The 17,915-nt window shown below is 34.3% G+C and overlaps 1 protein-coding gene across 9 annotated transcripts in view; it reads left to right on the top strand.

Moving 5' to 3' along the window:
• CCSER1 (coiled-coil serine rich protein 1) overlaps positions 1-17,915 on the top strand; it is a 1,261,997-nt gene that overhangs the window by 95,623 nt on the left and 1,148,459 nt on the right. The gene's annotated exons all lie outside the window — the stretch shown is intronic.

Raw genomic sequence — 17,915 nt, 5'->3', positions numbered from 1 at the left:
GCACATATTAATTTGAATTAGACACATGAAAAATGTTAATAGCTAGTTGCTATTCTACTAAATAGAAGGATAAAATTGGAATTAAACATGTTCAGAAAAAGTTTAAATCAAATAAGAGGTGTACAGCATATGTAAACTTATTCTGGGTCACAAGAGTTTATCAGAATTTATGTAGGGTGGAAGGAGAGAATATTTAATGGCAAGGAAGAAAGCTAGATTTTGAAACAATCTACATAAAATGATCATAATGCCTGTTGAACTGGTTACTAGTTTATAATGGACTTCAAGTTACTAGTAAGGAAGGTTGTTATGTAATTTAAGTTTTTTTAAGTCAATCGTGTAGTCTTACTATATTTTCCAAGGATACAGGACCATATGGAAAGGTTATTTGGTGTTTCAAAAGTGTATCAGCAAATAGTAATCTTTCAAGATATTGTGTAAAAATAGAATTCTTTGATGTAAGTGTATCAACACCTAAATAACCCTGCATAGTCTTTTAGGGTGAATTACAACATACTTAACTTTCTTGGATATAAATCTTTTTGGTTTTTAGTCAGCTTTTCCAAAGTGTTGGACTAAGGGCTTTATTTTCTTAGCATTACTGTTAACACTCAGGAATCTGTTGTCCCACAGAATATGTATCTGGGAGAACTGCTCTAATGTATTTTGTATTTTCACAAGTCCGCAAAGATATATTTGAAGAGCTGTTTTATCATTATTTCCAGAATTTAGGAATACTTTCTAATTATGTCTAATTACATAGTCTGTCACATTTAGTTAGATGATGACATTTATTCATTTATTCACTGAAATTACTACCTTTTCATCTATGGAAATGCATTTTTCCTGTACCACAGCTGCTTATGTGATTTCTAATGACTCATATAAATTGATAAATGATAGGCACAATACTTTGTTTGTACCTTGTTAAATATTCTTCAGTTAAAAGGTTCAGGAATATTTGCAATTTATGTTGGATTATCTACTAATTTTTAAATGATGTTTAAAAAATTACAGGAGACTGTAAATTTTTTATCATTAGTTTCTTTTAATGTATAATTATGTAAGACTGACAAGGTTCTTGCCTGCAATGTATCTGTAGAAGCAACTGTGATTTCCAAAGATACTCAATGTAGACAGAGAATACAGTGATCTGCCCACTCTCCTTTGTTTATGATAAGGTAGTTGATTGTTCTTTCTAATGTAGTCTAGTTTGGCTCTGTACTGACAATAAATGAAAGCATTTGGTAGAGACCAGTTTTAGGGCTCTCAGATGCCCAGAGGTCTCCCTGTGCAGGAGAAATGGAGCCTATCACAGTGACCATTGGACTGTCTTCTGTTCCTTATTGCCTCTCTTTACTCTAGAAAGAAGCTATAAAAGATGATCCACTAAAACAGCTGTGTGGGTACAGAAAAGAAAAGACACTAAGTCTCTCAGTCCTGGTAGCCCAGTGGGGGAAGTCCTAGCCCAGCATTGCCGAGGAGTGGACTTACCCTTGGAACACCCTCTTTTGAAGTACTAACATTGGTAGAGATTTGGGAGAGTGAAATGAGGTTTAACAATGAGCTGCAGTGTGGGGCATCTGGTGGAAAGGCACCCATCTCTAAGATTAAGGAGGAGAGGTGGCAGTCTGCCCACACCAGTCTCTCCTGCTGGGAGTTAAGTATGGCCATGCTCCTCTTTTGGACTGCCCAGTGGGGACTATGATGCAAAAAACCCATCCAGAAAAGACTCTTGCTTAAACTATAGTGCTTCCATGATCTGATGAGTAAGGCTCTAGGACAGTTTTAATTTTATTTGAAAACAATGGACTGTACAATAAAAATTTTTCAGTGTGTGGAACTGCACTTCAAATTTTAGTTTTCCTTCATTTTGGGCAAGATTAAATTTTTAGGACTTCCTCTCTAATCTAAATTTCTTTGGATAATTAAAGTCATTGTGTTTGCCTACTGGTTTTTTCTTTCTTTGGATTTAAAAAAATTGGTGCAGTACTGTATAAAAATGTTAGTAATATTAAGGATTCATCTTTATCAGTCATTGTTAATTCCCTCCCCTATTTTATTGTTTTCCTCTTTAGAATTGAGTCAAAACATCTTGCTTGATGTTGGGTTTCTGTATTTGCTTTTATTGATTCTTAGTTATACATTATACTAGAATCCATTTTGATAAAACTATACAAGCATAGGATATGCTTGTGTATTCTATTCTAATTAGGACCCTGTTCTTGTGGGTAGGCACAATGGTGGGATGCACTTAAGTATTCTCCTATGTGCACTCAGGAAAAGCATGTTAGATTTATTCTATTATCTTTCTGATTCCTGTTCCTCTCCCTTCCTTTCGCTCCTCTTTGTCTAATCTACTGGACTCCCTTCCACCCCTTTTATTGTGATTCGGCTTCCACTTATCAGCACAAACATTCCACTTTTGATTTTTTTGGAATTGTCTTATTTCTTAGCATGATAGGCTCCAGATCCGTCCATTTACTGGCATGTCATAAGGTCATTCTTCCTTATAGCTGTATAATGATTTTGTTTTTATTTTAGACTATTTTAATCTGTTGTAGTTCCTCCTCAATTTTATGTGTAATTAAAATTGCTACAACATTTCTCTCTCAGCATCTTGCTGGTTTGCTATTCCCTAGTCTTAAGAGTATAGAATTGGATTTCCTACTTAACCACTAAACAGGGAAACCCTCCTTGGCCTTTCCAGGCTCTGCCCTTCAGTGGTCCAAGAAACAGCAATGTAGGTGAAAGGTCTTCTGTTAAAAGGGAGGAAATTAAGTAGACATTTCCTTTTTCCTTCTTTGACCAGCATCTGCAGGCATGGTTAATGCCTCAATCTTTTCTGTTTTCATAGTTTTATAAGAATTAGTGATTATTCCACAGAACTTAACTGCACAAAATCTACAGAAAAAGAAAGTAAAAGTAATGCTTTAAAATTGTGTGTATAGTATATTTGTATCTTAAAACTGAATTATGAGTTTAAACAGTTATTTTGCAATAATTACAACTACTTTCTACATGAGGGTCAGCATTCTATTATTTTAAATAAAATTAAAGACAAAGAGATAGCAAAACTGAATAATTTCATGATTTTGTCATGCAGTGGTTTTAAAAAGTATTTTAAACCTTTTTATGGTGGCTAGAGATGTAGCTCAGTGGTAGAGCATTTGCCTAGTATGCAGGAGGCCCTGGGTTCAATTTTCCATAGTGTCATAAAACAAAGTAATAAATATTTTTGTAAAACATTCCACTTTTTACATTAAGCTTCACTTAATTGTGTTAAATAAAAATTATGAGTGACTTATATTGGACTAAGCTCCCACACTGGGCTCCATATGACCAGTCTGAAATCAAAACAGTCACCCAAACTCAAGTTCCATGTTACCAAACTGAAACAATTATTATCTGGCCCTCTGAGAAACAAAGAGAGAAAACAACAAAATTTACCAACAGGAGAGTTTGCATTGGCATGACACTGCAGTTCAATGGTTTAATCCTTGCAGAAAGATAATGTGCAGTAATCTGATGTTATCCAGTTATTTTTATTTTTCTGTTATTATTATGCCTCCCTGGTCTGGAAACTAACTAATTAACTAATGTTCTTTCTTTCTTTCTTTTTTTTTTTTTCCTTTCTTTCTCTTTGTTTTTTGTTTCTGCTATCTTTAGCCCTTCTCAGTCTATATTACTAACTTCTCTGCTCAGATCACTGGATATTTTTTTAAGAACAATTTGGGGGCACATTTATGAAAGTAAAGATACATACTTGCTTTGACTCAGCAATTCCACTTTTCTGTATCCATGCTGGAGAAGCTGGGTGTGCCAGAGTGTTAGGGAGATGTTCACTGGAGCCTTGTTGACTAGGGCAGGAAATGGACGCACTTTATTTTATGGAATGAAATTGCTGGATTCTAGAATTGCAAAATAAAGTAAGTTCTTTAAATTGTTGTAATTTCTCTTTTTGACAAGGGTCAAAGGTAAAGAATAAAAAGTTAATGAAATTGTTTTGTGGTGTTTGTATCTCTATCGTGAATTGAATTTAGCAGAGAAGTGAATTCAGATTCCATTCTATAAACACTTGATTTCACATAATTAATATTTAAGCAATCCTGCCAGAATGTTTCATGATCTTCATAAATAATGAGAAAAATATATATATACATGAATGAATAATGACGTAGTTTTTATAAATTCTGTGGCTAAATAATTATTTAAATAGTATGTCTTAAAGTAGATATATTATATTTTAATTTTTAATTCTCATTGCTGTTAAAATAATGGTTTTTCATAATCATACTTTTGTTATGTTATTTAATTAACATTATGACAGTGTTATGGTTTGGATATTAAGTGTCCTCCCAAAACTCCTGTGTTAATGTTGGGATATTCCGAGGTAAAATGATTACATTGTGAGAACTATAATCTGTTCTTCCTAGGTTGAATAGACTAATTGGGTGATAATTGTTGTCAGGTGGGGCGTGGATGGTACGGTGGATCATTGGGAGCATGCCCTAGAAGGGTTCACCTTCCATGAGGTCTCTGCTCCTTCCTCTTTCTATACTTTCTGTCCTCATGAATGGAGCAGTGCTTCCCTGCCATGCCCTTCTGCCATGATGTTCTTCCTCACCTTGGGCACAGAACAAAGAAGTAAGCTCACTATATACTAAACCTCTGAAACTGTGAGCCAAAATAAATTTGTCCTCCTCTAAGTAGTTCTTGTAGGATATTTTGGTTGTGATGAAAGCCAACGACAAACCGTTGTATTGTCTCATGGAAGAGATGTGGTTTTTCTCATTTAAATTGTTTTGTGCGTATTATCACACATTGGACATTTTCCACTTTCCTGAAAGGATCTGCTAAGTGTTAGAAATCAATGCAGCTGTATAGACATTTTCTTTGCTTAATAATATGAAACAAGGGCTCAGAATTTAGTAATTTTCCTTCCATCATTGAAATAAAAATAAAATCCTCAAAGAATTCCTACTTGGAAGTATAATGGCATTTGGAATCTTTATATGTGATATGATCATCAGATCTTCAATCCTAAATTTAAGTTCTACATGCCTAGAAATATGTGAGTTTCTCCAATCCCTGCTCTGAAGCTATTTTTAAGAATCATATCTCTTCCTGTTATTCCCTGATAATCCAACCAAACCAGAATTGGTCCTTGCAGAATTCCAGCATAAGTAGTTTTACTGTAGCTCTAGGAAAGAGAACAATTACATAACTGGTACACATATTTATAGTGAGTAAGAATGAAGATTTTTGAGTTGTACTCACAGGTATTTAGGAAAAAAAATACTGTTGTGATGATGGCATCTCCGTTGTGTTCTATTAGGTACCATAAAACCACTGAGGTCAGCTAAGACTCAAGAGCAATTTGACTGTGCCTCCAAATTAGGGTGTTGATGGCAAAATCATATTGATTAAGGGCTGGTGGGGTGAGGACTTTCCTACAGTCCTCTTGGAAAATACAATCTACCCTAATAGGTACCCTCACAATCTTAGATTTCATTCTAGAGGTGAGGAAGAGTGAGTAATAGTAGATGTGTGTGGTATAATCAGGAGTATGTTTTAGGATGTTTATTAATCAATTCTTGAGAGAAACAAAATAACTAAGAAATTAATTGTGTTTGGTTTTTTGTTTTTTCCTCAAAGACTTCAAGAATCTTGAGCATATGTATGGGCAGATAGAATGAAGTAGAAAAGAACATAACATAGTTGGAAATTTGGAAGAAAACATCTCCTCTTTAAGCAGACAAACCATCCTAGTAGAGGATTAAGCTTAAGTGCAAACATCAACCGGATAACAGTCCTTGTAATTTGAGAGCAACTCTCAACTTATACACACTTGCACTAAGTAGAAAAGTTTCAAGTTGTATCATCCAATTGGGCATCTTCTTTGGGAGGCTCTTTCATTTGCCTGTATAACTTTAATCAAAGCATTTTGTAGTCAAGATATTTTTACACTACCATAAAAAACTATTGGCATTTTAAATTTCTAAATACTCATAGCAGAGAGCTCAAGTTTTGAAGACAACTTGAAATGCAGCTGTATTTGTTTGGGTTGTTATATTTGTCAGTATACAAATTGATTTTGTTCATTTAAATATCTAATGGAAACTAATAAATTTGAGTATCAAATAATCACACTATTTTCTTTTGGAAATATTTTTATTACCTGAATAATTCCATCATAAAGAACTTCCAATTTTTATTCACATTAAATTTTTCTTTATGTGATGTCACTCAAAAAGATTATAGACCTTCTCATATTTTAATGCACTCAGAGAATTGACTGTCTTAAGTTTCAAATTAACAATGAACATTGCTTCAACCCTGAATAAACTGTATAAACATTTAATCATGTTAGAAAGTTGTTAGAAAGTTGTTTACCAAAAATAGTCCATATTTGACTTATTGCAAATTAACGATACTTGCAGGTTTTAAATTCTTAACTCCTAAGGAGTGCAAATATATTCTTTGGCTGATAGTGACAGGTGCTAAAGACAAACATAAAGCAGGATGAGGCAAAACAGGAGTGCAGTGGTAGTTGCATTTTATATAAGACATCAGAGAAAGTCTTTCTGGCAAGGTGATGTTTGAACTGGAATCTTTGGCTGGCTGGTTTGTGGGAAGAATATCAAGTGCAAAATCCATTTAGTAGGAGAGTCCTCACCCAGCAGGGATAGCAGTGTGTCTGTAGCAGATGGTTGAGAGGAAGAATAGTGGCTGGTAAGGAAGGAGGAAAGCCTTTGTAAAGAATTTGGCTTTTATTTTGTGTGATATAAGATAGGTCATAGTTTTTAAAAAGGACCTATATGATCTGAGTTCTTACTTACCAGGTGTACTCTGGCTTCAGTGTTGAAGATATCCTGATTGCAATGTAATCAGGATAAAACAGTGGTGGCTTTGACAGTGTGGTAGAGGTGGAGATGTTTATAAGAATTGCTACAGGATTGATGTGCAAGTGTGCCTTTCTCTAAAGGGACAGAAGGAATGATTTTAGTGGAAATACAGTTGCCATTTTCTGAGATGGGGGCAGAGATTATGAGATAAAAAACTACTTGGGGAAAACTGGATGTTTACGTCAGGACATGTTAGGGTTGAGCTGTCTATTAGACATGCAAATGGAAATACTGGTTAGGCTGTAGAAGATGTGAATCTGGGTTTCAGAAGCTAGGTCTGAGATGGAGACACAGATTTGGGAGTGCAGTATATGATTGGCATTAAAGAGTGAAACTAGGTGAGATCACCAGGCAAAAGAGTGCACATAAGAAAGGGAAGAGATCCAAGAATGAAGCTCGAGGAATGTGCACTTGGGGAGATTGTGGAAGATGAGGAAGAATCAGCAAGTACGTGGTGAAGGATAAGCCGAAGTAGAGTGGAAAAGCCCAGAAGCCAAGAAAAGAATTTCTGCAAGGTATTAGTGAACTCTGACAAGTGCTGCCCATAGGTCTTAAATAAAATGAGAACTGAATTTAACAGTGACCTTAGCAATATCAAGATCATTCATCACTTTGATAAAAGGTGCATCATAGAAATGGTGGTGATGTAGACTGGCCTGGAGGATGGAAAGGAAATGGAAGAAGCAACCATGGACACAGAAAGTATGACAGAACACTTTGAATAATTTTTCTATAAAAAAGAAGACAATAGGACAATAACTGAAGGAAGGGAAGGTGAAGGTTTTTTAAGTTTGGATCCATTATTTTGGTAGTGAATAATCTGAATTATATGTAGGGAATAATCTAAGTAATTTTGTAGGGAATGCTTCCAAAGAGGAAATAAAATCAACCATGCAATTGAGAATGAGCATGATTACATCTGGAATGAGGCCATTCATCAGCTGAAAGGGGATGGAATGTAATGTCAATGTGGAAGAACAGGCCTGGGCTAGGTGCAAGAAGTGTTTGTTTTTTCTGACTGGGGGCAAGGTAAACTGTGCTCTGGGGCAAGTGTATTGGAAGTGTGGCGCTGGCAGTCTGGGGAAGTTCTTTTCAAAATGCTTCTGTGTTTTTAATGATAGACCAAACCAGATAGTAAGGATGTTATATTAGGAGGTACTAGAGGTTTGAGAGGTGAGGAAAACGTACAACTAGATCATGGAGGTGCTTTAGAGAGGGATGAACTGATCCTTGTTAGAGAGTACCTAGGGACACACTGGAGATCAGTAACTATTGTTCACCCAAATGAATGAAATGTGGATTTTCAGTTCTTTTATCATCTGTGGTTGCTAGGTTATTACAGGGCAATGAAAAGCAGATGTATTTCTAAAGAAAAGCTTATGCTGGAAGATGAGACCAGGTCAGTGAGTTTGATGGGTAGCAAAGGGACCATCAAAACTCTTATTAACCTAGTCCTAGGTGAGAATGAATTCTGAAATTTGAACAATCATATAAATTTTTTTGATTTAATGCACTTTAGAGATCTGCTTTGGACCATTTTTAAAAATTTTATAAATGAACAAATTGAGGTTCAGAGCGGGTAAAGCAATCACTTGTTTTCTGTTGAGTCTTAAATGACCTTTACAGAGAATCTTGAGTCTTCTGTTTAGTATGCTCTTCAAGGAATGTGCATTTTATTCTAATTTTTTCCTTCTAATAGAGCATTCCTGTTTGGTTTTTCAGTTTGTGTTTGATTGTACAGTTATGTAAATTCTTCTTGACAGATTTGTTATTAAGAGGAGAAAGATGAGTAAGGATTCCACTTTTAAAAGCTCATTAATTTTAAAGAAATGTGCCATGAATTAATGTTTTGAGTGCTATATTTTTCTTTATACATTATTTTTGGATGAATAGAATTTTATCAAAAGAAATAGGTTATTTAAAAATGATTAGATAGAAGTTATATAAAAATTCTCCTAAGCATGTGCACTGTTCCCTGGAAATAGGTTGAATGTAATAGTCAGTGAGGCATTATCATCAAGAATGCAAGATTACATTGTATCCCTTCTTTACAAAGCTAGTTATAAAAAATTTTCTTTTTAAAGCATTTTTTCAGCTTTTTCACTTGAGTGACCATTTAGTAAATGAAAGTCTTCTAACTGATGTTTATTTCTTAAGCACATTGCCTGGGAAAAGGATATCCTTGACCTATTTGTTTGTAAGAACTAAAATGACTTTCTACCTTTGTCAGAATAGCCAGTTTTAATGATGGGTGAGTGAGCTATCATTGTACAAATTTCGGCATAAGCAGATTTTCCTGAAGTTCAGGGAAAACACAGTTGATCTGAGTTTTAAAATATCTAGCAATATACTTGTACACGTCTGTTTTGTTAAAATCAAGGTGCTGTCTACTTCGGCAGCAAATACACATTTTAGAAATGTGTTTATATAATAAAACACGCCCAATATTCCTGACTACTAAATTTAAGATGGTGTAGTGGTTAGGAAGACCTGAAATTTTCTACTTTTCTGTTTTTATTTTGACTGAGAAAATAGACATAGGTCACTGATGGCTAAATGAGGATCCATGTATTCCCTTTAACAATAGACCAGAAAAGTCCAAATAATTTCCCAAATACAGAATTTTGTGGCAAAGGTGCAATAAAAAACATGACTTTAAAAACTCGTAAAGACTGCCCCACTTTTAACCTTTGGGACCTACCAGTGGAAACCTGTCCAAGAGCTTTTATTTGGGAACATGAAGCAGGACAGCAGGATGGAGCCAGCACAGGGTTAAGGTAAAATGGGTTCAGACAACAAAGGCTCTCTGTGGTGTCTGTGAATTAGTTTATGTGTGTTCTTTTATGTCTGTGAATAATGTTTAATGAAATGTACTGACCCCCTTGTAAAAATTTTTACAGGGTAAAGTTTGTCACTCTTTATCTTTGAAAGGATATGATTAAGTTGGTGAAAAAGAAGCAGAGTATTTTTTCATGACTTAGTGGCAGCAATTGCATCACCTGGAAGCTTGTTAGAAATGTAGAATGTAAGGCTCCATGCCAGACCTACTGAACCAGATGTACATTTTAACAAGATCTCTCTTCATTACTGGGTAACTTTTTTTTTCCATTAAATTGGAGTAACTCTTCTAGTGGTCAGATGTGTTGTTTAAGTTTCTTCTCTGTATTAAGGCTTAATGTAGGAAAGAGTCAAAGAAGTTATACCTGCATTTGGAATTCATAAGCTTTCATTAGTTAAGTGTTTAGTGTTTTTTAGATAATCTAGTGAATGGAATGTTTCTGAGATTTTTCAACTGTGAAACTGCAGCAGAGTGTCTTATATTTAAGATGTGCATAATAGAATTCCATCTAAGATGTCATTTATAAAAGAGATTTCAGCTGCTAAATAAGAAAGATTTTTAAAATATAATAAGATATAAAAGACTAAATGTACTATGAGGCACGCTGGTTTTAATTATCTAATTATATGCAATGAACTACATACTAGAGGCATGTGATAACTTCATAGGGTCTTGATTTCTTTATGATTAGTTTACTCTGCATGGATTGGGAGAGGGGTTGTAACTCCAGACTGAGGCATAGAATATGAAAGAAAGAAAGAGAGAGAGAGAGAGAGAGAGAGAGAGAGAGAGAGAGAGAGAGAGAGAGAGAGAGAGAGAGAGGAAGGAAGGAAGGAAGGGAGGGAGGGAGGGAGGGAGGGAGGGGAATAGTACACCTGGGGTTGGGGTGTCAGTAGATGGGTTTGTATAGCATTGACCATGAAGAAGTTTATATTGGTGAGATGTGAGATTGGTGAGTAAGGAGTTTGTTTGATGTTCCGTGAAAGGGTTTGAATTTTTCCAAGGTCAAGAAGTTATTAAAGGGTGTGAAATTGACATTTCAAAAGACATTTCAAATTGATGCTAGCCTTAGTGCAAAGAATTGGAGTTGACCACAAAGAGACAAGCTATAAATTACTTTAATTTAGGTGAGAATAATTGTAGCATGAATTAGACATACAGAAATAGGGATGAGAAGAACGAACTATTTAGAAGGAAAAGGATTAGGTAGGTTATGCACTGATTGGTTGTTCAGTTTTGTTGAGAAGGAGGAAAATGTTGGAGCTAATTCTTGTGCTTTGGACAAAAAAAAAAAATACAGGAGATTGAGTAGATTTGAAACTAAGTGATTGATTCTGTTACCAAGTTTTTTTTTTTTTTTTTTTTTGATGTCTAGTAACTGGTATGTCTTATTTAACTGTCTTGAATGGGATTAGGGTCTTATTTTTCATACCACATATATTTTATATTATTCATTTTCATTGTTCAAGAGAGAGAAGGAGAGAGAGAGAGACAAATATAGGTGCATTCAAATGTATGTTCTTAATCTGGACCACTCACCCAAACTTCAGTTGCAAATATAGTACTTAACCACTCCCCTTGTGAGTTTAAATTTATTTTCAAAAAATTATGCATTTTATTATAAATAGATTTCTACTAACATGGGGTATTGTTCAGTTTTAGATATTGGGAAATGTAATTATTTTGTGGCAAGGGTTATGACTATACCTGTATGTATTGCTTTTGTATATTAAAAGTATGTCTTAGAAGTATCTCATGCTCAAATAGTTATTTAATTAAATGCTGGAAATCAGATTCTTTAGATTTCTTGTTATATATTAGGAATGAAGAAATCAATATATGAAGACTCAGCACAAAGATAAATAAAATATGAAGTGTCTATGACATTAATATTCCTTTGGAGATTATTAAAAACATGTAATTTAAAAATTTAATTTCATCACTTTAGCACTTGTCTCAAAAAAAAGAAAAAGAAAAATTGATCTTCTCCCATGTTCCTCTACTGTCACCCATCTGATTTATTTTCCCTTATACGTGAATATATGTTTAACATTTATTAATTTGCTTTTGAATTGGGGAAAAATTTAGAAAACTACTAAGGATATTTAAAGTGCTACATCTTTTTCAGTGTCTTTGGCTATCATTCTAAGAAATATTTTAATAGAAAAGAATTCTGACAGTATAAAAAAACAGAAATCAGGTTTGATAGACTTCAGCACATAAAGGTGAATATCCTGTTTGAAAAAACTGCAAGCATCCAACACATCTGGCACATTTTCTGTACTCTGTATCCATTTCTGCTCTCCAGTCTTGTGTATTTTCGACAGGGACGACATTGATGAATCACTTTAATTTACCAGGCTACCGACAATTTGTGGAGACTATCTGTAGGAACCAGCCAGAGCTGGTCCTGATCATTTTAGATATGTGTATTGTCTAAAATAAAAAAAAAATGTGACTGACCAGAAACAATTTGGATATGTACTTGCACCACAAATATATAAAAGTCCATATTTCAGTGTCTTCTCTATTTTAATTTTTCTCTCATTCACTTTTCTGATTTTTAATGGAAAAATCAATGCCTATAAAATATATGCTATTTTACTTATTTGGTAAAATTAATTGTGAAGTAATTTGGCATTTTTTTGAGTTTGAGGATCATTTTAAAATTAAATTTATATAAACAGGAATTGATTTTTAGAAAATAGTTTTATCATAATGTCATGTAATGAACAAGAAATCATTATTTTGATAATAGCAAGTTGTGGTATCAATTTTTCACTTGAATAGTTTAGGCCTTATGTAGGGAAAAGACAATAGAATACACGAACTCCCAATGTATTATATATTATATAATTTAATGAAAATATAGGTAATGGTTGTATAGGAAAAGACAATAGAAAGCATTATATAGAGAAAAGATAATTGCATATATAATAGTCTTGTTCTCTTGAGTTAGTAGAAATTATACTTTTTAAAATACATTCAGAGTTAATATTATATTTGGTTTGTCCATGAGGATATGGTACTATATACGATTGTTAAAATTCAGCATATTGTTCAAGCACCCACCATATGCTAAGCCCTGTACCGGGCATTTTTATATGGAGGTGGTGGATAAGATAGCATAATACACAGAGTCTAATGTCCTGCAAATGTCTTCCGTTGTCATCTGTTGTCATTATTTGATACCTGGAATTCTGCTGACCAAAATTTAAAAGTTTTATCACTAGTAAGAATAAATTATAACTATTTTAATAGAAAATATAAAAATGAATTTCAGAATCTTCTGAAAAGAAGATTTCATATCTGGGAGGAGTTATTCCCTGAGTCTGCTAAATATCTGCCCTGCGATATGAATGATCGTAGTCTCTTCTGGAGTGAACTGGAAGTAGGAATGAGTTCAGAGCTTTCCAGTATTTGAACTGAACTAGTGTAGATAAAAAATTGGGAAGGAGCCAAAGGAGAAAGATATTTTTGTTTGTTTTGCCAGATTATATGTCAAGTGGGAATGATTCAGGCTGCTTTTAAAATGGTTAATTGAATAAATTGTCACTTTTATATTAGAAAAATCAAATCCATATCTAAAAATCTGTTGTTCTTTTTTTCTTTGCTGTATTCTGAGAATAACTTGGATGCGTTCACTCTATTATAGTAGTGCAAGTACATTCTATTATAGTAGTGCAAGCACCAGATCATCAGAATGATTTCCTCAGCCTGATGTAACAAGCAAGTTGGTGTATGGGAGTGATTTCTGGTTGGGGAAGCTCTTGAGCAATAATTTTGAGGTAACAGAGAACATTTGTGAATGACTTTTTGAAATCCCTAAGTCAAAGAATTGTAGTTCTTGTCAATATATTTGTGTGCTTTTACACTTTCTTCTATAGGTCTGTGTGCCTTGGGGAAAACTGGTCACATCTTTGGAAAGTTAACACATCCAGTTTCCCTACTTTGAAGAGGATAACTGTGTGCTTTCAATGGTTATGTTGCATTTTGTGTATGTGTATTCACAAAGCATATTCTAAACATTGTCTGTGAAATCTCAATCTTAACTTTTGTTGTCAAGTTAAGGAAAACTTCCTAGTAATCTTAATTCATAATAATCTCTTAAGATTCTCCTTTGCAAGAAAACTTTAACTTTCATCATCTTCTTTTATTATTTATGTTGGTGGTCTTAAGACTAGGGTAGATGCTGGTGCTAAAAATATGCACATTTTATTTAAATTAACATAATTTTTGTTAAAGAAGTAAATTGGACCACTCTGTTGTATCCCTAGTCTAACTGCTCTTCATTGCTCAGTTTACATCCAAATGAGTCAATGCCAACCTTGGGTAATAGTGGTCAACCTGAAAGGGTAGGGCCACAGACCAAATATAAACTATATCTATGATACATAAGTTGGCTATACAAATTACTGTTCAGGCACTTTGAGGGTGAAAAGGAACATGAGTTAATACCAGTGCTTGAAAAACATATGCATCCTTGACTGTCTCAAGTAACTGGAGTATAAGGTTATTCCAGTGATAGAAGTAATGTAATTATGGAGACATTGCTGGAGGATTAAGATTTCTGCTTATTGAGAGCTCACAATCAGAATGAAAGACAACACTGATATAAGCATAATGTCAGGCAGATATGTCTCATACTTGGACAGGGATATGTATGGGTGGAATGTTCTTAGAGCCTTCTTTCTCTAAGAGAGTTTCTCTTTCCTCTCATTAGTGTATTAAAAGAGAGACTTGAAAAAAATTAGAATTTATAATATCCTTTGATCCATTCCAACCTTTTGTACTTTTATAATTAATTTTCCTTACTTCTCTCTCTCCTCATCATTCATGCCACCACATTTAAACATTTCTCATTGGTGTTAGTAGGAGTTATGTGCATAGTTCAGAGGATGAATTGTTTTAATAGCATTGCGTATGTTTTAAAGGCAAGCTTGGACTTGGCCCGACTTAAGAGTTGCTTTGAAAGTTTGGCTCAGATATTTTTTCCAAGTGAAAATGCGAGAATTAGAACAAGGGAACAGATCACCCAACTCACACATGCCTATTTTACATTGATATTTTTCTCTTATTTAAATTTCAAAGTGTTGTTTTGTTCCTTAGTACTCACGGTAACAATTTTTCTTTTTTTCAATCTGCTTCTCATTTTCAATTTATGTATTTCCCATTCATGTATATGTGCATAGCATTCATAGTTATTTCAGATTGAGAACCTTATGAAAACATGTTTTCCATATTTTCTTTTAATTGAAATTTTTATTGAGCGAATTATAGATTCATATGCAGTTACTACATGCAGAATTCATGAACCTTTTGCCCAATTTTCCCAATGCTTATGTCTTGAAAAATTATGGTATACTATTGCATCCAAGATATTTTCATTGGTACAATGTACCAGACTTACTCAGTTTTGTCCATTCTTCACATACTCCTGTGTGTGTGTTGGGTAGTTCTGTATGGTTTCTTGCATATGTGGGTATATGTATGCACTACCTTGAGTGATACTGAACAGTTCCATCACCACAAGGATTCTTTCTATTTCCCCTGAATGACCAAACCTACCTTCTTTCTGTTCCTCCCATTTCTAATATCATGCATTCACGGATATGTTCTCCATTTCTAAAATTTTGTTGTTTAAATATATTACATTGCCAGGTGTGGTGGTGCACCCCTGGCATCGTAGTGGCTCAGGAGCCTAAGGCAAGAGGATTGCAAGTTCAAGGACAGCCTCAGCAACTTAGCGAGGCTCTAAGCAATTTAGCAAGACCCTGTCTCAAAAGAGAGAGAGAGAGAGAAAAAAAAATAGTGTGGGGGAGTTAGGGATGTGGTTCAGTGGTTAAGCTTAGTTCCTGGGTTCAATCTGTGATCCAAAATTTAAACACACACACACACACACACACACACACACACACACAGTATGTAACCTCTTTTGACTGACTTCCTATGTGTTTTAAACAATTAATATGTATTTACCTTACTGCAGGTTTTGGTTTTAGGACTAAGAATGTGATTAAAGATTGTTCATTTCACTGTTAGTGATTAAGGATAAAGTAATACTTTGTATTTTAGCATATTTGGAAATGAGTGACTCTTCATTTTTTTTTTTTTTAATTAACAAAGGTAGCTGAGAGCTAATTAAGTGGCTAAGAATATTACAGATCACAACCGAGAAGTATGTGATGGGAATCACAGAAATACTGATTTTTAATATGGGCAATTAGAATGCAATACAGGCCAGGTGTTCTCCAGTGTGTCACAAATAAGAGAAAAAGGTGGATTTAGAGTCAGAATGTCTACTAATTTACATTATCTGGAGCCTGCCTTATGAACTTAAAGGACCCTAACTTAAAGGAACATAGTAAATGTGAGAGCTATTAATCTATTGATTTTACTGAAATGATTTTAGATCTAGAAGAAATCATATAACTTAAAAACTGCATATCTTATTGAATATGACATAGCTGAAAGCAGCCTTTTCAGCAACAAGCCCAAAATATAGAAATTCTTTATGTATCTTCTCAACTTATTTGCCCTGTGAGAAAGGGAGTCAAATTAATATTTTTGATGATCAGACCTTTTTGAAATAATCAAGATAGATAATGTCTCTTCTGTCTTTGAATCCCCAGTGCCTAGCTAGGTAAAATGTGCTCTGTGAATATGTGTTAAGTGATTGTGGTTTGTGAGATTGAGAAGTTGTTCATATAACTGCATATTATCTTGGTACCTTTCAAGTCAATATTTTATTCATTGATTAGTAAGAGAAAGGTTTGAATTTTTGAGTAGCAGCATCATTCAAATCTCACTGGTAAGAAATTTTATATCTATCTGTGTACAGAATGCAGCTAATCAGGTTGAAATAATTTTCAGAGCTCCAACATTCATCCAAAGACAGGGAATAAGCAGACTCCTGAGGCTGACATGTTACAAGGGCTTCTCTCGGATTGCATTTTGGTCACTTGTTTTCTTTACCTCTTTCTATTCTCATTGCTTTGTGGGAGGTCAGAATCACCTAAGAAACACTTGGAATGATTTTTAAAGACGTGGAATAAAATGATGGTTGCAAAGGACTGCTCACGGTGCTGCACTGTAAGATGAAAACAGGCTGAAGTAGAAACATGCTTTGTTTCACATTTGATTTAAGGTAAATTATGTGAAGGAAGTGAGTTTTTGTTCTTTACATAGTTTTGTACAATGGTTGGCATGTAATAGACACTTGAAATAGACTTTTTTAAAATAAAGGAATGATAATATTTATAGTTTGATGTTTATAAATGATGCAGAATGATTTGCCAGTTCCAGTTCTCCAGAAGAACAAAGATAAGACATGGCATCTTATTTAACCCATTAGTACTCATGCAGATGACTCTAGATTTTCCAGGTTCACCAAAGGCTTCCTGTCTCTGACCAGTATTACCAAGCAGTTCTGAATGGTTCAGGATACAGTCCCTCAACTCCTCCACATATTTAATTCCCAATCTTTAGATAAGCCCAGGTGATGCTGCCATATTTGGCTCAGTTTATCCTGCTTCTATCCATATAGTAACCAAACTTTACTAGGTCTAAAGTCACTTTATGATACCCCTCTTAAAATCAAGAATGAAAACAAAAAGAAAAATGAAGGAACCCACACTACCAACATCCACTCTTGCATAGGACTGATTTCTATAGGTCTGCTACCTCATTTGATTCTCAACAATCCTGGGAAGCAGATATTACATTCTCTATTTGGCAGTTAAGAAAATAGAGGCTGACAGTGCTATGAAATTAGGTCAGTGTCATACATCTAGTAAGTGCTGGAATTAGTCTTTGGTCTCATGGAAAGAAGTAAGACTCTAAAACTATTCTGCTAGGTTATTGTTGGGTTATCTCTTCTACCTCTGATGTACAACATATTTACTCTGACTGGGGCATCCCACTTTTACTCTATTTCTTTTTTCTCATTTCTGTTCCTTCTACCTAAAGCAACTTTTGGAGATTGATGCTTTAAGTATTTTTCTGCTTTGATAGCAGCTTTGTCTGCATGGTGGATTTAAGTTGGCCACAAATGCTTTACTGCTTCTCTCATCAAGAGGTTAAATCCCTTTTTCCTCCTTTGGAATTCAAAAGATAGACTTGTAACTTGCGTTGACAAAAACAATGTGGTGTAGGTAATGCTATGCCAG

The sequence above is a fragment of the Sciurus vulgaris genome (assembly GCF_902686455.1).
Source record: "Sciurus vulgaris genome assembly, chromosome: 9".
NCBI classification, from domain to species: domain Eukaryota; kingdom Metazoa; phylum Chordata; class Mammalia; order Rodentia; family Sciuridae; genus Sciurus; species Sciurus vulgaris.
This window is presented reverse-complemented; position numbering and strand designations above follow the sequence as displayed.